Source organism: Eptatretus burgeri, chromosome 18, assembly GCF_056783735.1.
Source record: "Eptatretus burgeri isolate ZD-2024b chromosome 18, Ebu_testis_v1, whole genome shotgun sequence".
Taxonomy (NCBI): Eukaryota; Metazoa; Chordata; class Myxini; order Myxiniformes; family Myxinidae; genus Eptatretus; species Eptatretus burgeri.
The window spans coordinates 1928605-1949925 of NC_140978.1; the positions used below are offsets into that span (position 1 = coordinate 1928605).

Sequence of the window (21321 nt, forward strand, 5' to 3'; positions counted from 1 at the left end):
ATGCAACATAGCAATACACCACACATCCTCCTCCTCAGACAATTACCACCCTTTTAACCCCCCACAAGAACAAGTGTCATCCTAAATTCTCCAGAAATGCCCATGGCTTACGTACTCACGTCGTACACAATATGTGAATATTGCAGTACACAACACAATATGTCAATGAGAGAAATGAATACTTCAGTCTTTGTACATTGTATGCTTGGCCTTTAATTGTTTTTACAGCCACAGCAATCTGGTTGTTTTGGTTTTCGATCTCTTTGTGGGTAACGCCTCCTGACGGGCTCCGGAACAATGTCGGCCTTGGGGCCCTCACTGTCATCCACTGCAACGTTGCTCTTCTCAGGTACCTGTGTGTCACTCCCCTGATGTTCGTGAGCTTCTTCCACTTCTGCTGAAAAAATCAACAGCGCTGATGACTTTCAATGACAACGTCGAAGCTCAGTGTTTGATGTGGTCGGCATGTCGCTTCCACATCTGCTGCATACCTCCAGTTGACACTTCCACAGTATATGAAACAGGTGACCCATGCGCTTAGCGATGTAACCAGGTACCCACTTGTCGCCCGAGCTGTTATTTTGAACTGAAACATATTGTCCAATTTCAAACTCCTGAATTGTCCGCGAATCATGAGTTAATTTTTGTGACAACTGTTTATGCTCAACCGTGGTGTTGATGTTGGGTACAACCGTTTTATACGTGTACGGAGGAGCTTCCTGTTCATGAGCATCTCTGCCGGTGTTTGTGTCGTTGTGGACGGCAGTGTTGTGTGATAACTCAAGAGAAATTGCAACACGCTAGTGTTCAAGGGACCACTCATTTTATGCAGTGCCGATTTCACAGTTTGCGCCGCACGTTCCGCTAACCCGTTTGTCGCTGGATGGTATGGAGCACTGCTGATGTGTCGAACTGTTCATTTTCATGAACTTTGCAAACTCTTCACTCGGGAAACATGGCCCATTGTCCGACACAATAGTTTGAGGTATGCCGTGTGCAGCAAACGCTTCTCGCAATTCGTCAATCGTGACTTCATTCGTCATTTTTGAAGTGACATATACTTCAATCCACTTTGAGTATGCATCGACCAGAATGAATAGCATCTTCCCTTCGACTGGACCTGCATAGTCTACATGTATGCGTGACCATGGTTTACTTGGGTACTCCCAAGGATGCAGCGGTGCTTTGGAAGGAAGTTTCTGGAATGCCTGACATTCATGACATCCTTTAACTCTTTGCTCCAAGTCAATATCCATTCATGGCCACCACATGTAGCTTCGTGCCAAAGCATTAATCCTTACAATACCTGGGTGGCCCTCGTGCAACATGTCAACCATCTAATGTCGGCATTGGAGTGGCAGTACCACCCATGCTCCACATAGCACATAACCTACATGAACACTCAGTTCCTGCTTATGACTAGCGAATGGTTTGAACTATTTCTGTGGCAATGTGCCTGGCCAACCCCCGGTGATGTATTCACGAACGCATGAAAACATAGGGTCCCTGTCTGTCATTAGCCATACATGCGTTGGGGTGATCAGTGAACTCTCCATCACGTCCATCAAGAGAGTCACTTCTCCCGGAATTGGAGCATCCGGCCCAGTCAGTGCACATGGAAGATGGCTCAGCGCGTCGGCATTGGCCATGCCAGGTTTGTATACGATATGATAATCATAGGCTACAAGAGTTAATGCCCAAAGCTGAACTCGAGGTGATGCCATTGTTGGAATAGCCCACTTTTCATTAAATAACCCTAGCAAGGGCTTGTGGTCTGTATTTATGTGAAAGGCATGGCCATACAGATAGATGTGGAATTTCTTAACTCCAATTATTACTGCGAGGTCTTCCTTATCATCGAGCTGCGAGTATCTGCACCCTGCCTTATTCAACGTGCATGAAGCATACCTGATCGGTCTCCGTGTCCCATCTGGCGTTATGTGCACCAGCACTGCTCCGACACTATATGGACTGGCGTCACATGACACCACTAGTTTCTTGCTATCATCGTAATGAGTCAGAACGTGTGTGGATTTCAGCAAGCACTTTGCTTTTTGGAATACTCCTTGTTGAACCTTCTTCCATTGCCACAGCACCTCCTTCCGTAGTCGGCGATGTAGAGGCTCAAGTGCAGATGCTAAATCCGGCAAAAACTTTCCATCGTAGTTCAGTAGCCCTAAGAAGGACTTCTGTTCTTTTACATTATTTGGTGCAGGCTGTATCCCGTTAACGGTTAACTTGTGACTGAGGTATGTGACTTCAGCAGCAAGAAAAACGCATTTATGTCATTGTAATCGCAATTCCGCATCATGCAACTTCTTCAAGACACTCTTAGGGTTGCAAAGATGGTCGCCAATGGAATTTCCCCTTACCAACAAATTATCGAAGTGGACCACGACTCCTGTAATCCCCACCAGCAAATTTTCCATTGTGCGTTGGAACACAGATTGCGCCGTTGACACGCCAAATGGTAAGCATGTCTATCTGAAAAATCCCCTATGTGTGTTTATTGCAACAAATTCACGTGTTTTCACCAAAACCAACTGCTGGTAGGTGTGGCTCAAGTCTCGCTTTGTGAAGTTTATCCCCAGAAAGTTTCCAGAAAGTTTTGTGAACAACTCATCAATGCGCGGAATGGGGTAGGCGTCTGAGCTGGCTGCCGGATTGACTGTAACCTTGTGGTCTCCGCATATCCAAACTGAGCCATCTCCTTTAATAACCAGGACGATCGGAGCTGCCCAACGAGAAAATTGTACAGGGTCTATGATCCCAGTCATTCGCAACTGATCCAACTACTGATCTACCTTCCCTCTCAGCGAAAATGGTACCGGGTGGGCTTTCACAAACTTAGAAATTGCATTTGTGTCAATATCTTTCTCAACCTCCATTCCTTTCAATTTTCCCAGCTCCATTGCGAAAAGGACTCCATAGTCCTTAAAGAGTTTTCTCAATTGATCACTGGCATTGAGGTTGTTCACCTCCTGCCAATTCAACCGGATTGCTTGGAGCCAATCCTGTCCCAGCAGACTGGGCCCTGAACCTCTGACCACCATTAATGTCAACTCTGCCTTCTGTGTGCCATACCTTACAGCGACTTTGCATTCTCCCACAATATCCACAGGTTCACCAGTATATGTGCATAGTATGGTCTGGCTGGGGCAGTTTGTGTGTCTGTTTGGGTTGTCTTCCCTCCACTTCTCCTGGAACATAGCCTCACTAATCAGTGATACCGAAGACCCCGTATCTATTTGCATCTGTACTTCTCTAGCTTGTACCTCCAACCTCACAACCAATGGTTTGGATTTCGCTTGGTTGCTTGATTTAAGAAAAAGACTGTACGTGTCCTCTTTATTTTCCTCCTCCAACTGATATATCTTATATTGAGACCTTTTGCTCGTTCCCTGTGGAGAGCTGTTCTTGCTCCGAGGAATGCTTTGGGTTTTGAATGACAGACTCTTGCAAAGTGACCCTTTTTGCCACATATATAGCAGTCTGCATTTCTAGCTGAACACTCGCTAGTTTGATTATGAGCCGTCTGCCCAGAGCGATCACATTTTACTGCGGACCCTTCTTCAAAACATAAAGCCCGGGGGGTCTGGCGGCTATTCAAACTTGTCATCTTGTTTATTGCTCCCTAATCCCGCACTACTCCGGTATGTTCACGGAGATCCAATGTGTTATTTTCTGCCAATTCCATTGATGATGCTATATTCAGGGCCTTGTCAAAATCCAACGTTGTTTCGGTCAGCAATCTGCATTGGATGCGATCATTCATTACTCCACAGACTAACCGATCCCGTAGCATTTCCTCGAGATTACCTCCATATTCACACCATTCAGCCAATTTACGTAAGGCTGCGACATAATCCGAAATGGACTCACCCCTTTCTTGACTGTGGACTTTCAGTTTGTAGCTTTTTTTTAGTTTTTCAGTTTTGTCACCTAACCAACTCATCCACTGAGTTTTGTCATAACTCGTCCACAACTTTTTGAGATATCATACTGTACATAGTTTTTAGCCCGATCTCTCAATGGTGAAGAATCACTTTAAAAATTCTCGTATCCAGATCCGGATCTGGATCTTCACCAAAATCCAATCAGTTAGTCCTCGTCACACGCCCACACGGCAAAACATTTTTTCGCCAAGTAACAAACGGACAAACGTGAAAACAGGACCTCTTTCCACCTTTGGTTGTGGAGGTAATAATAATGCCCAAAAATGTGTACGTACCAATCTTTTTTTGGTCAATCGACAGACACCAGCTGCAGTTGGGGGAGGTCAATGTGTGCAAATACAGTCCAGTATGGTACCAACAAAATGCCAGATGCATCATGGAAACATGAATGAATCCCTGTGTTCCGCTGTTCAGCACGACGCTCACGCATTGCTCGTTTTACCGAATTTGAGCACAAAATTCCCTGCACGTCCGATTTCCTCTAATAAGTCATGGAACATGGTAATACTCCTTATAGAAGGATGACACGGGGAAAAAATGGCCGCCCATTCAAATGTGCACACAGTGATAGGCTCATAAACTACTCCAGAGTGAAATCATAAGCATTTAAAAGCCAAACCTTTTATTCTCGAGCGTTTTCTGAACGACCAACACTTAAAAAGATGCCAAAATACATCGCTAAAGTACCACATCGGGAGGTCACGAAATCACCAATTTGTACTTCTTCTTGAAGTTCTTCTCCTCTCAAAACAATGTAAAACTGTAGCCCAACCTTCCTCAATAACTGCTGAAGCCACGATTGTGATTCCAACGTGATAAAGTTACTTTGTCTCTGGGCGAGTGCATGCAACCCAAAATTAAAAAAAATATATCAAACATTAATCGTTTTATGAGAAAAAGAAATCGAATGTAAATGTGGACTCAACCAAAGAGGCCAGGATCGTGAATGGGGCTGGAATTGGACAGTGGACAGTACCATTCCAAAAGCGATACGTATCCACCATCCCCCAAATCAACTCAAATAGGAATTTAAATAATTCAATAACATAGATGGATTTAATCCATACAAAAATAATTATATATATATATATATAATTCCAGCAATCTCTGTGTGTGTCTGTGTGTGTGTGTGTGTGTGTGTGTGTGTGTGTGTGTGTGTGTGTGTGTGTGTGTGTGTGTGTGTGTGTGTGTGTGTGTGACCGCTGTTTCTCGACAAACTCTGGTCCGATCTAATTGAAACTCGCCAGGTATATTGCTGGGGACCTGAGGATGTGCCTTTTCAAGGTTTGATATTAATCGGACAAGTGTTTCCCAAGTTATGGCCATTTATTTACCAAACCAATGACAAGACACGTTGTTGCGTGGGCGTGGCCGATGGGGGAAGGGAAGCTCAGCCACGTTCCCCATTACGGGTTACAACGTACGGGCTTCCGGAGAGTGATGACTTCGTGTATTCTAATAATTTCTCGATTTCTTATGCGCATTTATAAATAAACACAATGGCCCAAGTTATGATCGTTTTCATATTAGACGGTGTATAAATTTCAGGAACATCAGAGTGCTGGTATGTTCAGAACCAGGAAGTAAATTTTTTCTCTCTCTTCTCTTCTCTTTTTTTTTTTTTTTGTATACCTTGGTCGAGGCTCGTATGAGAGTTAACACACAACTCACAGCAAGGAGGCATGAGACAAGAGGGGCGGGAGTGGAAGGGACAAAACAGTGGGGAACAGACACATTAGGTGAACTGTGGAAGGGAGAGGGATGGGACAGGGAACATGGCGAAGAGAAGATGGACATTACAGGGACTTTCAGGAAGGAAAGCAGGAGAATTGAAGGAAGTGGGCTTGGGTGGATTATCGGGGGTATAAAAGATCGAGGATTTGGATGGGGGAAGATAAGAGGTGGTGGTGAACAGCTGTTTTGAAAGCCTGGAGGGAAGAATGGGAAAGAATAGAGTGAGGAAGTTTATTCCAAAGGCGGGAAAAAAGAGGAATGAAAGAGTGAAGATGAGCAGTGATTCGTGATTTTGGTAGTTTTACCAGAAGGGGGTTGTTGGCAGACCTTGAGCGCCCTGTGGAAATGTGGTGGGGACAAATCGCAGAGAGAGCAGGGGGGGGGAGCAAGGCTGGAGAGGAGTCGGTAGAAGACAGAAAGACCACCGAACAACCTGCGGTGATTGAGTGAGAGGCCCAAAGACTCAGCTTCATTGCGGGAGATGCCGATGATCTTAAATGCCCTGGTTTCGACAGCGTGAAGCCGAGAAAGGTGGGAGGCAGGAGCACCAGCCCAGAGGGGAGAGCAGTACTCCATCAGGCTACAGACAAAAGCTTTGTAAGTGGTCAGGAGCTCAAGAGGGCCGAGGAAGGACTTTGCACGACGGAGGATTCCCAGTCGATGACTGGCTTTTGAGGCGAGGTTGGAAATGTGACTTTCCCAGGAAAGGTCATGGCAGATAGTGAGACCCAGAAGCTTGAAAGAAAAGACTTCTTCCAGAGGATTGTTGAGAAAGTGGATGGGGGGGTTTTGTAAACGGTCCTTTCGAAGAGACATAGTGAGAGTGTGAGATTTGTCTGGATTGAAAGACATGTTCCACGTGTTGGACCAGTTTGTGATTTTATCCAGATCTGCAGTGAGCGAGGAAGCTGCTGCTTGCCGGTCTGAGGGATGACAGATGGTACGGCAGAGGGTGGAGTCGTCGGCAAAGAGAAATAGAGGATTTTCCAGAGAGTCCGAGAGATCATTGATGAAAACCAGAAAAAGAACGGGGCCCAGAATGCTACCTTTAGGAACTCCAGCCTGCACAGGAAGAGGGGATGAAAGAACTCCATTTAGGGCCACACGTTGACTGCGACAGGAGAGGAAGTCTGCGAGCCATGAGTGGAGATGGCCTTGAATACCATGGGAAGAGAGTTTGGTGAGTAGGGCAGGGTGCCAGACTGTGTCAAAAGCACGTGATATGTCCAGGGATACGGCTCGGATTTCCTGTCTGGCATTGAGGACCTCCATCCATTGATGGGAGAGCAGAAGCAGCATATCCAGGGTAGAGTGATCTGGTCTGAAACCAAATTGATGATTGGAAATTAAGCCATTGGAGAAGAGGAAGGATTTCATGTCTGAAGCGATGTTTTTCCTTGCCACGACATTGCGAAAAGGTAAAATACGTTGGCGCTAATTGAATAATTGGGTATTAAAAATAAATTGCGAATAATCGGAACTGCGAATAATATCGAACTTCTGGGTCACGCACATATGGGCACGTGAGAGCGAAGAAACGGCCTGTGGTTTATTTATTTATTATTATTATTATTATTATAATTTTTATTTTATTTTATTTTTTTACGGGCACGTACTAGTATATACACAAAACATTAAGCTTTTTTTAATGATGGGTGTCGAGTGGCACCTGAGGAACACCTGAGGATGCTGGTCAACTGCACTGGTTTCAGTGAAACAGCTGGCCTTCTCTTGTGCTTTTGTCTGGAATCTGGTGTTCCCGCCAGTTAAAAATGACTGAAAGCATCACTTGTCACAAGTAAGGGAACTTTATGTTAAATAAGATTTTGAAATGTTGAAGTATGATATTATTATTTTATTGTTTAGCTCTCAGCGGTGAAGTTTCAACTCGATGTAGTATTTGCCTGATCAGAGTCGCCGATACAGTTTATGTCTATTGTTGCGAATTCGCGCCCGCCGATCGGCCGCTCGACTCGAATGGCGGCCGCCTCGCCCACCGGAATGGACAATTCTGTCGTGACCCTCTCGGAACAACGCCGGGAGCCAGTCACGGGTGGGGGTTTAACCCCACCACGACCGTGCCAATTGCCCACCCACGCAGGATGGGGTTGCTCGCCAAATTCGATCTACCTAAGTACCTGCGCGGATGGTTGACCGGGCGATCGTACCTCGCTGCAGGCCGACTCCGGACACGAACCGCTTAAGCGGTCCGTTCCGTGCTATCAGGATAACCGAGCGGTGTTATCATCGGCCTCGACGGTTCCGATTAATTATCGGGCGTTTTAAGCCCACTACGAACCATTTACGTGAAGCAGGATGGAGAGTCAATAAAGAAAAGACGAAGCAAAACGGGAAAACAGTTCACACACAAGCACTTTATTTACACGACACACAGAGGGCACACATATAGCGCCAAACAGTCAGAATGCACCTATATCAACCCAAACAAAAGCAACAATGCAGAGCTACAACTGAATAAGACCAACACACGGAAACACTTACACAGTTCTACTTTACAAGACACGGCGCCACAAGATCCATACAAAAACCCCGAAAAGAAATGGTGACTTCCCTTTGGGCCGTCGATTCCCTCTCCAAAGTCCGTTGACGTGGTCGCGCCTGGCCACGACTCTGTGCCCTGGCGTGGTAGGCGAGTCATCTCCGGCGTGCCTCGCACCAGCACGTGTTGGCCGCTCGACGCCATGGACGGAGTTTCCGGCGCTATCCCAGCGTGGATAGAAGGGGGGTGGGGGGGGGGAAACGTTGTTGCTCGAGGTCGCGGTGTGGGGAATGGAAGACGCTCCATCCTGCCAGCGGGGTCTCGGGACCGCCCCACAAAAGACCAGGCCAGCGGCCACCACGAAGAGAAGAGGAAGAGCGAGCCGGAAGGCAGGAAGAGGACCAAGAGAGCCAGAGCACCAACCAAAAGCGCTCCGCCTGTGTCCAACTTTAATAGCCCGGGGCTCCGCCCTTCACTCCGCCCCCGTGTTCGGCCCCGCCTCCCTTCGAGCTTCTTGGAGAAGCTTCTCGAAGGGGACGTGCCCTCCCGCTTTCCCTCCACCCCGCTCCTTCCGGGGGCCGAGGGAGTCAGTTTTTTTGCTTGGAGCCAGAGCATTATTCCCCCAAAAAGAGGCCCCCACCTTTTCGCACCTTTGACCTGCATCGCTCTTCCGCCACTCCAAAGCGCGGGGAAGTCAGACGGGAAAAATCCACGCGCCATCGTTGTGCCTTCTTCTTTCCCTCCTTGCGTTCTCGACGGTTTCCAACGCGGAAACCATCGCAGCATGAAAATTGGAGGATGGCGTTCATCAGCGGGGGTAGTGGCGAAGATGGTGGTGGTTGTTGTGAGGGTAGCGGTTGACGTGGTTGGGTCAAAATAAAGATAGAACAGAAAAACGCCTAACTCAAAGCGTCGCAGCCCGAATGAATCACATAAATTACCTCTTAACAACTGATTTGGGGCTAACTACATATGTACTTAAGCGATATCTCACCGACGGGACCTGAATGGTGGTTTGCGAATTTCCACAGCCGTAACACTATACTGATGTGTTTAATCCATCATGTGAACATATTGTTGCGAATTCGCGCCCGCCGGCGTGCCATCGGCCGCTCGACTTGAATAGCGGCCGCCTCGCCCACCGGACGGACAATTCAGTCGTGATCCTCCGGGAACTATCGCCCGGAGCCAGTCACGGGTGGGCCTTTCAACCTCACCACAATCGTGCCAATCGGCCACCCGCCTAGGATAGGGTTGTTCGCTAAACTCGACCTACCTAAGTACCCACGCGGATGGTAGACCGGGCGACCGTACCTCGCCGCAGGCCGACTCCGGACATGAACCGCTTGAGCGGTCCGTTCCATGCTATCGGGATAACCGAGCGGTGTTATCGTCGGCGTTGATGGTTCCGATTAATTATCAGGCGTATTAAGCCCACTACGAACCCCTTACGTGAAGCAAGATGGAGATTCAAACGAAGGAAAGGACGCAGCGAAATGGGGAACAATTAAACATAATGCACTTTATTTACATGACACACGGAGAGCACACATATACAGCCAAACAGAATCAGAAATGCACATAAAGCATATGCAAGAAGAAAACAATAAAAGCAATGATGACGCAGAGCTACAACCGACTACCTGAACACACGGCAACACTTATACAGTTTTACTTCACAAGATACGGCGCCACAAGTTCCATACAAAAAAACCCCGAAAAGAAAATGGAAGTGCGACTTCCCTGATCGCGTCGAGTCCTCCTTTTGCGACCGCAACTCCGAGCCCCTCCTGCGTGGTCCGCGAGCTCATGCCGCGTGTCGCTCGTGTGGTCCGCTCGACGGTACGGACGGGGTTTTGGGGAAACGGACGGGGTTTGTTCGGCGCTGTTTTCCGCGCTCGTGCACGGATCAAAGAAGCAAGGCAGGAACAACAAGCTCGCGACTCGAACCAGAAGACGACCATAAACCAGAAGACCAACATGAAGACCAACCCTCGATCAACCACCCCCCGAGGTCCGTCGTGTCCGCCTTTTGTAGCGCAGGGCTCCGCCCTTCGCTCCGCCCTGTTTTCAGCCTCGCCTCCCTTCGAGCTTCTTGGAGAAGCCTCTCGAAGGGGGGTGTGACCTCTCGCTCCCCCTCCACCCCGCGCGCTGCGGGGGCCGGGGCCGTCAGTCTTCGCTCAGAGCCAGGGAACCATTCCCCCAATATCAGACCCCTCCTCTACATGACCTTTGACCCCTGCATCGCCCCTCCTCTACACCGAGAGCGGAGAATTTCGACGGGAGAAACAGGCGGGAAAACCCCCGAGCAGAGTTGTTTTTTTTTGTTCCCGGAGATCGTAACCGCACAGGACCTACTGAATGGCAAGTGGCGAAGATGTGGTAGCGTAGATGGTGGAGGTGGCGTGGTTGTAGTGTGGTATGCGCTGTGGTGGGGATGGCGTGGTTGTTGAGATGCTGTTTGTTTGAAATAAAAGATAGAACACAAAAAATGGCTAACTCAAAGTGTCGCAGCCCGGATGGATCACATAAATTCCCTCTATACAACGGGTTTAGGCTAACTACCCATGTACATATATTACAGAGATATCTCACCTACGGGACCTGAATGGTGGTTTGCAAATTTCCACAAACGTAACAATATATTGTTGTAATCACCAGAAAAGTGAAAAACAGTGATATCGAGCCATTGTGTGTGTGTGTGTGTGTGTGTGTGTGTGTGTGTGTGTGTATGTGTGTGTGTGTGTGTGTGTGTGTATGTGTGTGTGTGTGTGTGTGTGTGTGTATGTGTGTGTGTGTGTGTGTGTATGTGTGTGTGTGTGTGTGTGTGTGTGTGTGTGTGTGTGTGTGTGTGTGTGTGTGTGTGTGTGTGTGTGTGTGTGTGTGTGTGTGTGTATGTGTATGTGTATGTGTGTGTGTGTGTGTGTGTGTGTGTGTGTGTGTGTGTGTGTGTGTATGTGTATGTGTGTGTGTGTGTTCTGTCTGGATGGAACATAGCTCTGGACTCTGTCTGGAATGAACATAGTTATGGACTCTGGACTCTGTCTGGAAGGAACATAGTTATGGACTCTGGACTCTGTCTGGAAGGAACATAGTTATGGACTCTGGACTCTGTCTGGAAGGAAAATAGTTATGGACTCTGGACTCTGTCTGGAAGGAAAATAGTTATGGACTCTGGACTCTGTCTGGAAGGAACATAGTTATGGACTCTGGACTCTGTCTGGAAGGAAAATAGTTATGGACTCTGGACTCTGTCTGGAAGGAACATAGTTATGGACTCTGGACTCTGTCTGGAAGGAACATAGTTATGGACTCTGGACTCTGTCTGGAAGGAACATAGTTATGGACTCTGGACTCTGTCTGGAAGGAACATAGTTATGGACTCTGGACTCTGTCTGGAAAGAACATAATTATGGACTCTGGACTCTGTCTGGAAGGAACATAGTTATGGACTCTGGATTCTGTCTGGAAGGAACATAGTTATGGACTCTGTCTGGAAGGAACATATTTATGGACTCTGGACTCTGTCTGGAAGGAACATAGTTATGGACTCTGGACTCTATCTGAAAGGAACATAGTTATGGACTCTGGACTCTGTCTGGAAGGAACATCGTTATGGACTCTGGACTCTGTCTGGAAGGAACATAGTTATGGACTCTGGACTCTATCTGGAAAGAACATAGCTATGGACTCTGGACTCTGCCTGGAAGGAACATAGTTATGAACTCTGGACTCTATCTGGAAGGAACATAGTTATGGACTCTGTCTGGAAGGAACATAGTTATGGACTCTGGACTCTGTCTGGAAGGAACATAGTTATGGACTCTGGACTCTGTCTGGAAGGAACATAGTTATGGACTCTGGACTCTGTCTGGAAGGAACATAGTTATGGACTCTGGACTCTGTCTGGAAGGAAAATAGTTATGGACTCTGGACTCTGTCTGGAATGAACATAGTTATGGACTCTGGACTCTGTCTGGAAAGAACATAATTATGGACTCTGGACTCTGTCTGGAAGGAACATAGTTATGGACTCTGGATTCTGTCTGGAAGGAACATAGTTATGGACTCTGTCTGGAAGGAACATAGTTATGGACTCTGGACTCTGTCTGGAAGGAAAATAGTTATGGACTCTGGACTCTGTCTGGAAGGAAAATAGTTATGGACTCTGGACTCTGTCTGGAAGGAACATAGTTATGGACTCTGGACTCTGTCTGGAAGGAACATAGTTCTGGACTCTGTCTGGAAGAAACATAGTTATGGACTCTGTCTGGAAGGAACATAGTTATGGACTCCGGACTCTGTCTGGAAGGAACATAGTTATGGACTCTGTCAGGAAGGAATATAGTTATGGACTCTGGACTCTGTCTGGAAGGAACATAGTTATGGACTCTGGACTCTGTCTGGAAGGAACATAGTTATGGACTCTGGAATCTGTCTGGAAGGAACATAGTTATGGACTCTGTACTCTGTCTGGAAGGAACATAGTTATGGACTCTGGACTCTGGATAGAACATAGTTATTGACTCTGGACTCTGTCTGGAAGAAACATAGTTATGGACTCTGGACCGATGTCTGAAATACATGAAAAAATGCTTGGTAATCCAAATTTTAAAATAGCAGAAACAAGAACAGAACAATTCAAAGATTGCAGACCTCAACAATGTTGATCAAATAGTTTTCTTTTGCGTCTGCATGTCGGTATTCTTGCGTGTGTCCTGACGAGCTGCAAGATGAAAAGCTTTGACAATGCGTTTTCCTCGGTACTCTTTCTGATGTTTGCTGTTCAAAATGTTTTAGCATATTGGACATATTACAATAGTGAGCAAGGTCTGTTGAACAAAGTGAGCAAGCAACTTTCAGCCTGTCTTCTTTAACCTTCCCGAAATAGTTCCAAACCGTACTTCTGGACCTTTTGAAAGGCATGTTGTCAAAACTTTATCAGCAATGTATTGCCTACCCGTCTGTCAGCAACGCAATCAGCATGCTTTACCAGACAACTATAAATGCCTTGCTATTCTATTAAAAGGAACATGCGCTTGGGGTAGCTTTAGTTGGCAAGTGACTTGCTTTTTCTGCGATATTGCATACGGGACGCCCCAGGGTGTGTTCATTTTCAATTAATACATTATCAGGCCGTGTGTAACCGGAACATACACAAGGATGAAAAAAATTTCTCTGACAAAAAAACGCTTCCTTTTATGAAGTTGGAATTACATGGAATCGACGTCGATTCCTGTTCACTTCTCGATTCCTTTCAATTCCATGGCTGGAGTTGAGTACTTTGCAATCAATCCACAACCAGTATTAAGCACTCAAGCAAGCACGCCAATGAAATGGCTGACAATGAAGGCTGGCTGGGTTATACTAAACACATTCCAGAGACATCCAGAGTATCAAACAATGTGCCAATTGGACAAATGAACACTGTTTATTTTTTTTTAGCAATCAGAACTGCTGCAAAGTTCAATTCTGCAGTTTAAACTTTGACATTCTGTTCAGGTTAAGAGATTCTAGAGCTTATCACATTTCAGCTGTAATGCTTATATATGTCCAGACAGTTATATTTTTATGGGTAGGGATGGGATTTGGGAGGAGGTGGGGGGGTGGGAGAGTTGCGAGCAGGTGGGGGACTTGGGAGGAGATGCGAGGCTTGGGAAGAGGTTGGGGGGGGGTTGGGAGGAGGTGGGGGAGTTTGGGAGAAGTTTGGGAGGATGTGGGAAGGGGTTTGGGAGGAGGTAAGCACGAGGTGAGGGGAAGTAAAGGCAGATGTGTGGAGGAGCATTAATTACGATTCATACTGTCTCATCATAATTATTCTGTATAGAAGTAGAATAACAGTGAAGATGGAAATAAAATAATGTTGGAAATACATTTTCTACTGGTCATATGATAAACACTGCCCGGAGACAAACACTGTCCGGAGCAAACACCACCCGGAGATAAACATTGCCTGGACATGTCTGGAGACAAACATGGTCTGGAGCCAAACACCTTCCGGACATGCCCAAGCCAAACATCTTCGGTACACGGCCGGAGACAAACACCATCTGGATGCATCCGGAGACAAACACCTTCTGGACATGTCCGGACACAAACACCTTCTGGACACATCCGGAGACAAACACCACTCGGACACGTCCAGAGAAAACCACTGCCCGGACACGTCCAAAGACCACCATCCAGACACGTCCGAAGACAACCACCGGGTAGACACGTCTGGAGACGAACACCATCCAGACAAGTCTGGAGACAAACACCACCCGGACAAGTCTGGAGACTAACACTGCCCAGACAAGTCCAGAGGCAAACACCACATGGACAAATCTGGAGACAAACACTGCCTGGACAAGTGCAGAGACAAACACCACCCAGACAAGTCCAGAGCCAAACACTGCCCAGACAAGACCAGAGACAAACACCACATGGACAAGTCTGGAGACAAACACCGCCCAGACATGTCTGGAGACAAACACCACCCAGACAAGTCCGGAGACAAACACCGCCTGGACATGTCCAGAGATAAACACCACCCAGACACGTCCAGATACAAACGGCGCCCAGACATGTCCAGAGACAAACGTCATCCAGACATATCCAGAGACAAACACCGTCTGGACACATCCGGAGACAACCACCACTCAGCATGTCTGGAGACAACTGCCGCCCGGACATGTCCAGAGACAAACACCATCCAGACACATCTGAGGACATCCATCGTTCAGACACATCCGGAGTATCAAATAATGTGTGTATACAACTCTGGACGTTTTTAGGCATTACAGCTGAAATGTGATAAGCTCTCGAATCTCTTCACCTGAGCAAAATTTCAAAATTTAAACTCAGTTAAATTCTGCAGTTTTTGAAATTCAGCTCAGATTAAGAGATTCCATGGGTTATCGCAATAGTGGAAATGAAATAAAGCCATGAACACTGGCGTATGCAGACGTTTATAAGCATTGCATCCAGCATTTATAAGCATTATTATTTATTATTTAAGTTTATAAGCATTATTGCATTGTATCCAGAGATTCGTAGATATGATGAGGCATTTGATGATATGAGTAAGGTAAGTGAAAATTTTTTTGAGTGGTTTATTGTTAAGAAACTACTGTGACCTGTTCCAAGTCGAGGCATTGTTGAGCAGGCTGAACAAAATCTCAAATTAAGACCCCAGCAAGCTGACAGAGGGCTAACTCAAGGGCTGATGAAGGATGACATTTTGATAAAGGATAATTAAATAAGGCTGTTAATTATCTTCAAAAGGGGTGTTTTAATTAACTTAAACATCCAATTTTCATTCATGCACGACCTTGGAGTTCCCTTAGTATCAGGTCAGGTATGGGAGCATGTGCCAGAACAGTGCGTCGCTGCATCCACTTTCCGTCGGTACTCCAGGGGCCTCCGTCTGGCCATCCCCCAGGCAGATGCCAGGCCCATCCCCATTTCCTTGAGATGATGGTCAACCTGCTGCAACCATGAGGCACGTGGTCGGCCCACTGGCCTCCTCCACTCATGAGACTCCCTCGCTGAGAGAATCTGGTGAGCAGGATCAGCATCAGGAAAACGAGCCACATGTCCATACAGCCGCAACTGACGCTCACGGACTATGCAGGTAACAAATCTCATCCAAGTCTCTCTCAGCAACCGCTCGTTGGACACAAAATCCGACCAGCGATAGCCAAGGATTCTCCAAAGACACCTGGTACCAAAGGAATTAATTCTCCGTCTCAGATCCTTGGTCAGAGTCCAAGTCTCGGACCCATAGAGCAAGACTGGAAGTACCAAGGACCTGAAGACTCGGACTTTCGTCCTCCCGCACAGGTACCGGCAGCGCCACACCCCATGATCCAGTGAATCCATGACTCCCCAGGCCCGACCCAGACGTCTATTGACCTCTGACTCACAGCCAGCAGAGACATGAATATCACTGCCAAGGTAAGTGAATCTCTCCACGACCTCAACATCCTCACCACAAACAGACACAGACAGGACAGCAGCATCCAAGATGTCACCGAAAGCCTGGATCTTAGTTTTGACCCAAGAAACCCGTAATCCCAGCGGCTCCGATTCTTCATTCAGCACCTCGAGGGCCCCCAAAAGGATGTCTAAAGTCTCCGCAAAGATGACTGCATCATCTGCAAAATCAAGGTCCGAGATCTTGACATTCCCAAACGATGCACCACAACTTGATCTCTCCGACATCCTCCCTAAAATCCAGTCCATACAAGTGCTGAAAAGTGTGGGGGTAAGTACACATCCCTGACGAACTCCAGTGACAACTGGAAATAAGTCAGAGGTGGTACCACCACACTTCACAGCACTCTCAGAACCAGAGTAGAGTTCAGACATCAGATCGATCAGTTTTGGTGGCACCCCACGAAGACCAAGAATCCTCCAGAGGACAGGCCGATTCACTGAATCGAACGCTTTACAGAGATCAACATAGGCTGCAAGCAGCCTCTGCCGAAACTCTCGTCTGCGTTCGGTGAGGACACGAAGGGCAAGGATACGGTCAATCGTTGACCTCTTTGGTGTAAAGCCTGACTGCTCTGGACGCTGGTGCTCAAGCAGATGGTGGCGAACCCTATCAAGAATTATCCGAGCAAAGACCTTGCCCGGCACTGAGAGCAGCGTCACCCCTCGGTAGTTGTTGCAGTCTTGGCGATCACCCTTCCCTTTCCAGAGAGGGACAACAAGGCCCCTCTTCCAGTCAGTTGGGATGATGCCTGTGTTCCAGGCAGAGCACAAAACTGCATGCAACGGCACGAGTGCAGCATTTCCACCAGCCTTGAGAAGTTCAGCATGGATGCCACAGATCCCTGGAGCTTTGCTCTGTTTCAACTGGTTCACCGCAGCCCGTGTTTCCACAAGCGAAGGTGGACCACAGTTGATTCGTGGGTTAGCAACAGGGATTGTAACACCCTTGATGTCCAACTCGACAGCTGGGGGATCAGCCTGGTACAACCGCTCAAAGTAACCAGCCCAGCGGGCCTTCACTCCAGACTCCTCTGTCAAGAGCCTACCACTCTCTGCTCGAACTGCAGTGTTCCGAGGGATGGGCTTGGATGAACGTAATGCGCGAATTCCCCTGTAAGCGGGACGAGAATCACCTGTCCACAGGTGATGCTCTACCCCCTCACAGATTCCTCGCACATAGGCCTCCTTGTCCACCCTCAGTGCACGTACAGTTTTACGCCTCAGCTCCCTGAACAGCTCAGCTCTGCCATTCAGCCTGGCCCTGCGACTCTGGTCAATGGTATCCAGTGTCCCTTGAGAGACAAAATTCTTCTTTGCCCTGCGGTGAGTTCCAAGACATCCACCGGCAACATCAAGGACGGTGGTCTTAAAGGCGCTCCACAACTCTTCAGGACCCCCCAAAGCACCCAGACCCCCCAAGTGTCCACTCAGCCTGTTCGCAAACTCCTCAGCTACTCTCTCATCCCTGAGCTTGGCAACATCCAGCCTAGGCTGGGATGGTACCATTCTCCAGGATTTAAGGTGCAGGTTTAGAGTTGCTACAACAAGCCTGTGGTCAGTATTGAGGAACTGAGCACTCCGGTAGACCCTGCAGTTCTGGATCATCCTCCAATGACCATCAATGAGGACATGATCAATCTCCTTTGCCACACCGCCAGCGTTGGAATACCAAGTCCAGCGATGAGCTTGTGGGTGCTGAAACCATGAACCAGCCACCCTAAGTCCATGACTTCTTGCAAAGTCAAGGAACTTCGTGCTATTCTGGTTCATAGTTCCTGACCCATGGGGACCAACACACACCTCATAACCATCCCTATCAGTTCCAGTCGATGCATTGAAATCCCCCAAGACTAGAAGTGTATCTCATCTGGGGCACTGATCAACCACAGACTCGAGCGTGGCGTAGAATGCATCCTTCACGGTGAGATCACTCGCCTCAGTCGGAGCATAAACGGAGACCACGGAAATGACACCTAAGGAGTGACGAATCCTTAATCTCATAATACACTCGTTGACCGGTGTTACCTCAATTATCATTGGGGTCAGCTTATTGGACACAGCTACAGCAACTCCTTGGGTATGGTAACCATCAAAGCGACCAGACCAATAGTAGGTGTAACCACCCACCATTATCTCGCCGCAATCCGGTCTCCGAACCTCAGAGAGAGTTGCAATCCCGATGTCCAAATGCTTGAGCCTAGATGATAACAGAGACAGGTGATCATCCTCTCTTAGGGATAGGACATTCCAGGCACCCACCCGAAGGGACCGCCTCAGGTTAACCCAAGGAGACCGCCGTCTGGTGGACGACACCTCAGCACCACTCCGACACACTCTCCCGCAATCTGACCCAGGGATGTTACCCCGTGGTTTCCCTCCTATCAAAGATTGGGGGTCCCGAAGGCTTTGCCCCAATCCCGTCATCCGGTGAGCTGCCCTGCGAAGGGAAGCTGCACAGGAGGTACTCCCACGGAGTGGGTTTTCAGATTTTTTTGCGTTTTTGCGTTTTGCGGAATGAAGGGTTTTACGGTGGCCGGAGTGCAAATCCTGCCACCAACCTCCTAATAAGAAGTAACCCAACTGCAGGAGGACGTCTGCAGACACAGTTGGGCAATAGATATGGATGGCCGTTGGCTCACAAGGAGCTCCTCCGCCCTTTGTATGCATGCAAATTTAGGAACATAATAAATATAAGGTTAATATATTTGATTAAGTGTGAGAGAGATTCTTTTATTTGATGTTGTGGATTGTGGTTGCATTCCGCAAGCAACTAAATAACCAAAATAAATCACGAATTAGTGATTAGAATGAGCTCTTTTTAAAAGTTTACAGCTACTGTATTGTAATAGCCTGTAGTTGGCTTAGTGGTTCGGGTGGCTGTTTTGGGATCTTAGCGTCCTGAGTTTGAGCCCCATTGGATGCTGAATTAATCCCAGGTGGGGTTGATTTAGCCTGTCATCCTTCTGAGGTTGGTGAAATGAGTACCACTGTACTGGTATAGGGGCACAGCATCAGTGGCAGAGCTGTGCCCCACCAAAATGATAGCTACCTGGCATCCAAGCTGCCATAAGCAAGACGACGAAGAAGCAGAAGCTATTGTAATGTAGCATATGGCTTTGAGTTATCTTGAGATATGGCTTGGAGTTGCATTTGGAAGCAAAATTTCAGCTCTCCACCAAACCTGGAAGCTACTAAACATATACATATATATATATATATATATATATATATATATATATATATATATATATATATATATATATATATATATATATATATATCAATGAGTCAGTGAGTCTGAGTCAGGGGTGCCAATTTTTTTCACAAATTAATCACACACATACACATTATCTTGTGTGTTTTCGTTTGAAGGTACACAAAAATTTTTACTCACTGACGGGTTTTAACCTATACATGTAGGACGTCCCTTTTCATGAACTTTTCTCGAGCATTACTTGGTTCCTCCAAAGAACAAAAGGGTAGTACAGCATGCAACCGAGATTTTTTTGAATGTGCCTTGTTTCCTATTGTTTGGCATTTTCTACAAGCCATGGAATGTCCCATCTTTGCTATTGTTTGGCATTTTCTACAAGATATACAACGTCCCTTCTTTTCTATAATTTGCCACATGGCACATACCATATAAAGGGGCCTTTTCTATGCCCCTGGTATTTTCCCCAATAATTAGAGATACTGGATAGAACATTCATTAGACAGTCCTGGAAGCCCATGAGCAACCTCACAGGGGGAAATCTCTCCTTCAGCCCTTATGATTAAAACTCCTTCCGATCACTAACATGACGTGTGTGAAATGACGTTTTTTATTTGATGAATTTTTGATTGATTTTGAGATGAAAATATTGAGGCTTTTTGAATAAAGGAACTCACTCACTAAAATTAAACACATGATGGGAAATGAAGAGAAGAGATACGATTCGTCAATACAGTATGTGATGCAAGATTTATATGAGAAGAGTTTAATTTTTTTTTAATTCCAAGGAAAACTTCTTGGCCTCACCATAAGACATGACCTCTCCTGATTTACCACATAAGAAAACTGGCCTACTATGCCAACAGCAGCAGACTAAGCATTCACAATCATTCCAAGACAATGAATTCAAAAATATAAGCAACTTAAACCTTCAAGGTCTTTGTCCTAAACAAAATTGAGTCCTTCTCACGCTTATGGGCTGGCACCCTATAATCACATCTCTCTCTCCTGAATACTGTGGAATCTGATTCAGGGCTTCCATCCATTGTTGAGAGAGCTGGGGAAGCATGTCCAGCTTAAGAGTGACTGGGTTGGAAATCCAACTGATGGTCTAAGATTAAGCCTTTTTGAGAAAAAGGATTTGATGCCAACTGCGATGATGGATTATATGACTTAATAATGAAGTAAGTTAATAGGTCTGGAGTTGAGTTGGCACACTTTTTGTGCAAGTGTGTCAACTCAACTGATGTTGGCTGTCATTCAAGTTTCAAGTAGGTGGAAGATGACCTTAGGTGAATGATAAATAAGAGGATATGCAAGAGTTACAGAGCAGGGTTTTATGATATGGGTGCTGATATTGTCCAAGGCCATTGCAGAATCAGTCAAGGGTTCTCTCAGAAAGTTCACCTTTTCAGGTGAGAAAGACAATGAGCAGGAGCATTTCGATATGAGTGGGTAGGGTTGGTACAGGGATAGAGGGTTTGGGTATACAACATTTGGAAGCAAACACAAAATTGAGACATTCAGTCTTCTCTGAGTTGACTGTGATGCACTTTAAAGAAAGGAAAGGGATTGAGGGGGTGTGTCAGACCCGCGGATGTGTCAGACACCAGACACCGACTTGAAAGGGTCCGCTATGTCTTTGTGGAATATAAGAGGTTTGAGAGTTCAGCCTTTGCCAGTTGTTGTTTTCCAGCTCTCCTGAAAGTGGGCACACCTGTTTTGGGTTTTTTGGAATGACCCGAGATTTCCTTCAGTCGGATTTCACTTCTATGGAAAGGTGACGAGTTGTTTGAAGGCAACTACCACACCACATAATTTAGTGTACCAAGGGCGATTTTTGTGGAAGGACTTTTGGGCTTTTGTGGAAGAATTCCCAGCTCCTCTCAATATTATGGGCAGCAGGGATAGAAAACCAATACTGAAGTGATAGGGTAGTT

The 21321-nt window shown here is 46.8% G+C and overlaps 1 long non-coding RNA gene across 1 annotated transcript in view; it reads right to left on the bottom strand.

Moving 5' to 3' along the window:
- LOC147008463 (uncharacterized) overlaps positions 1-21321 on the bottom strand; it is a 117148-nt gene that overhangs the window by 51483 nt on the left and 44344 nt on the right. The gene's annotated exons all lie outside the window — the stretch shown is intronic.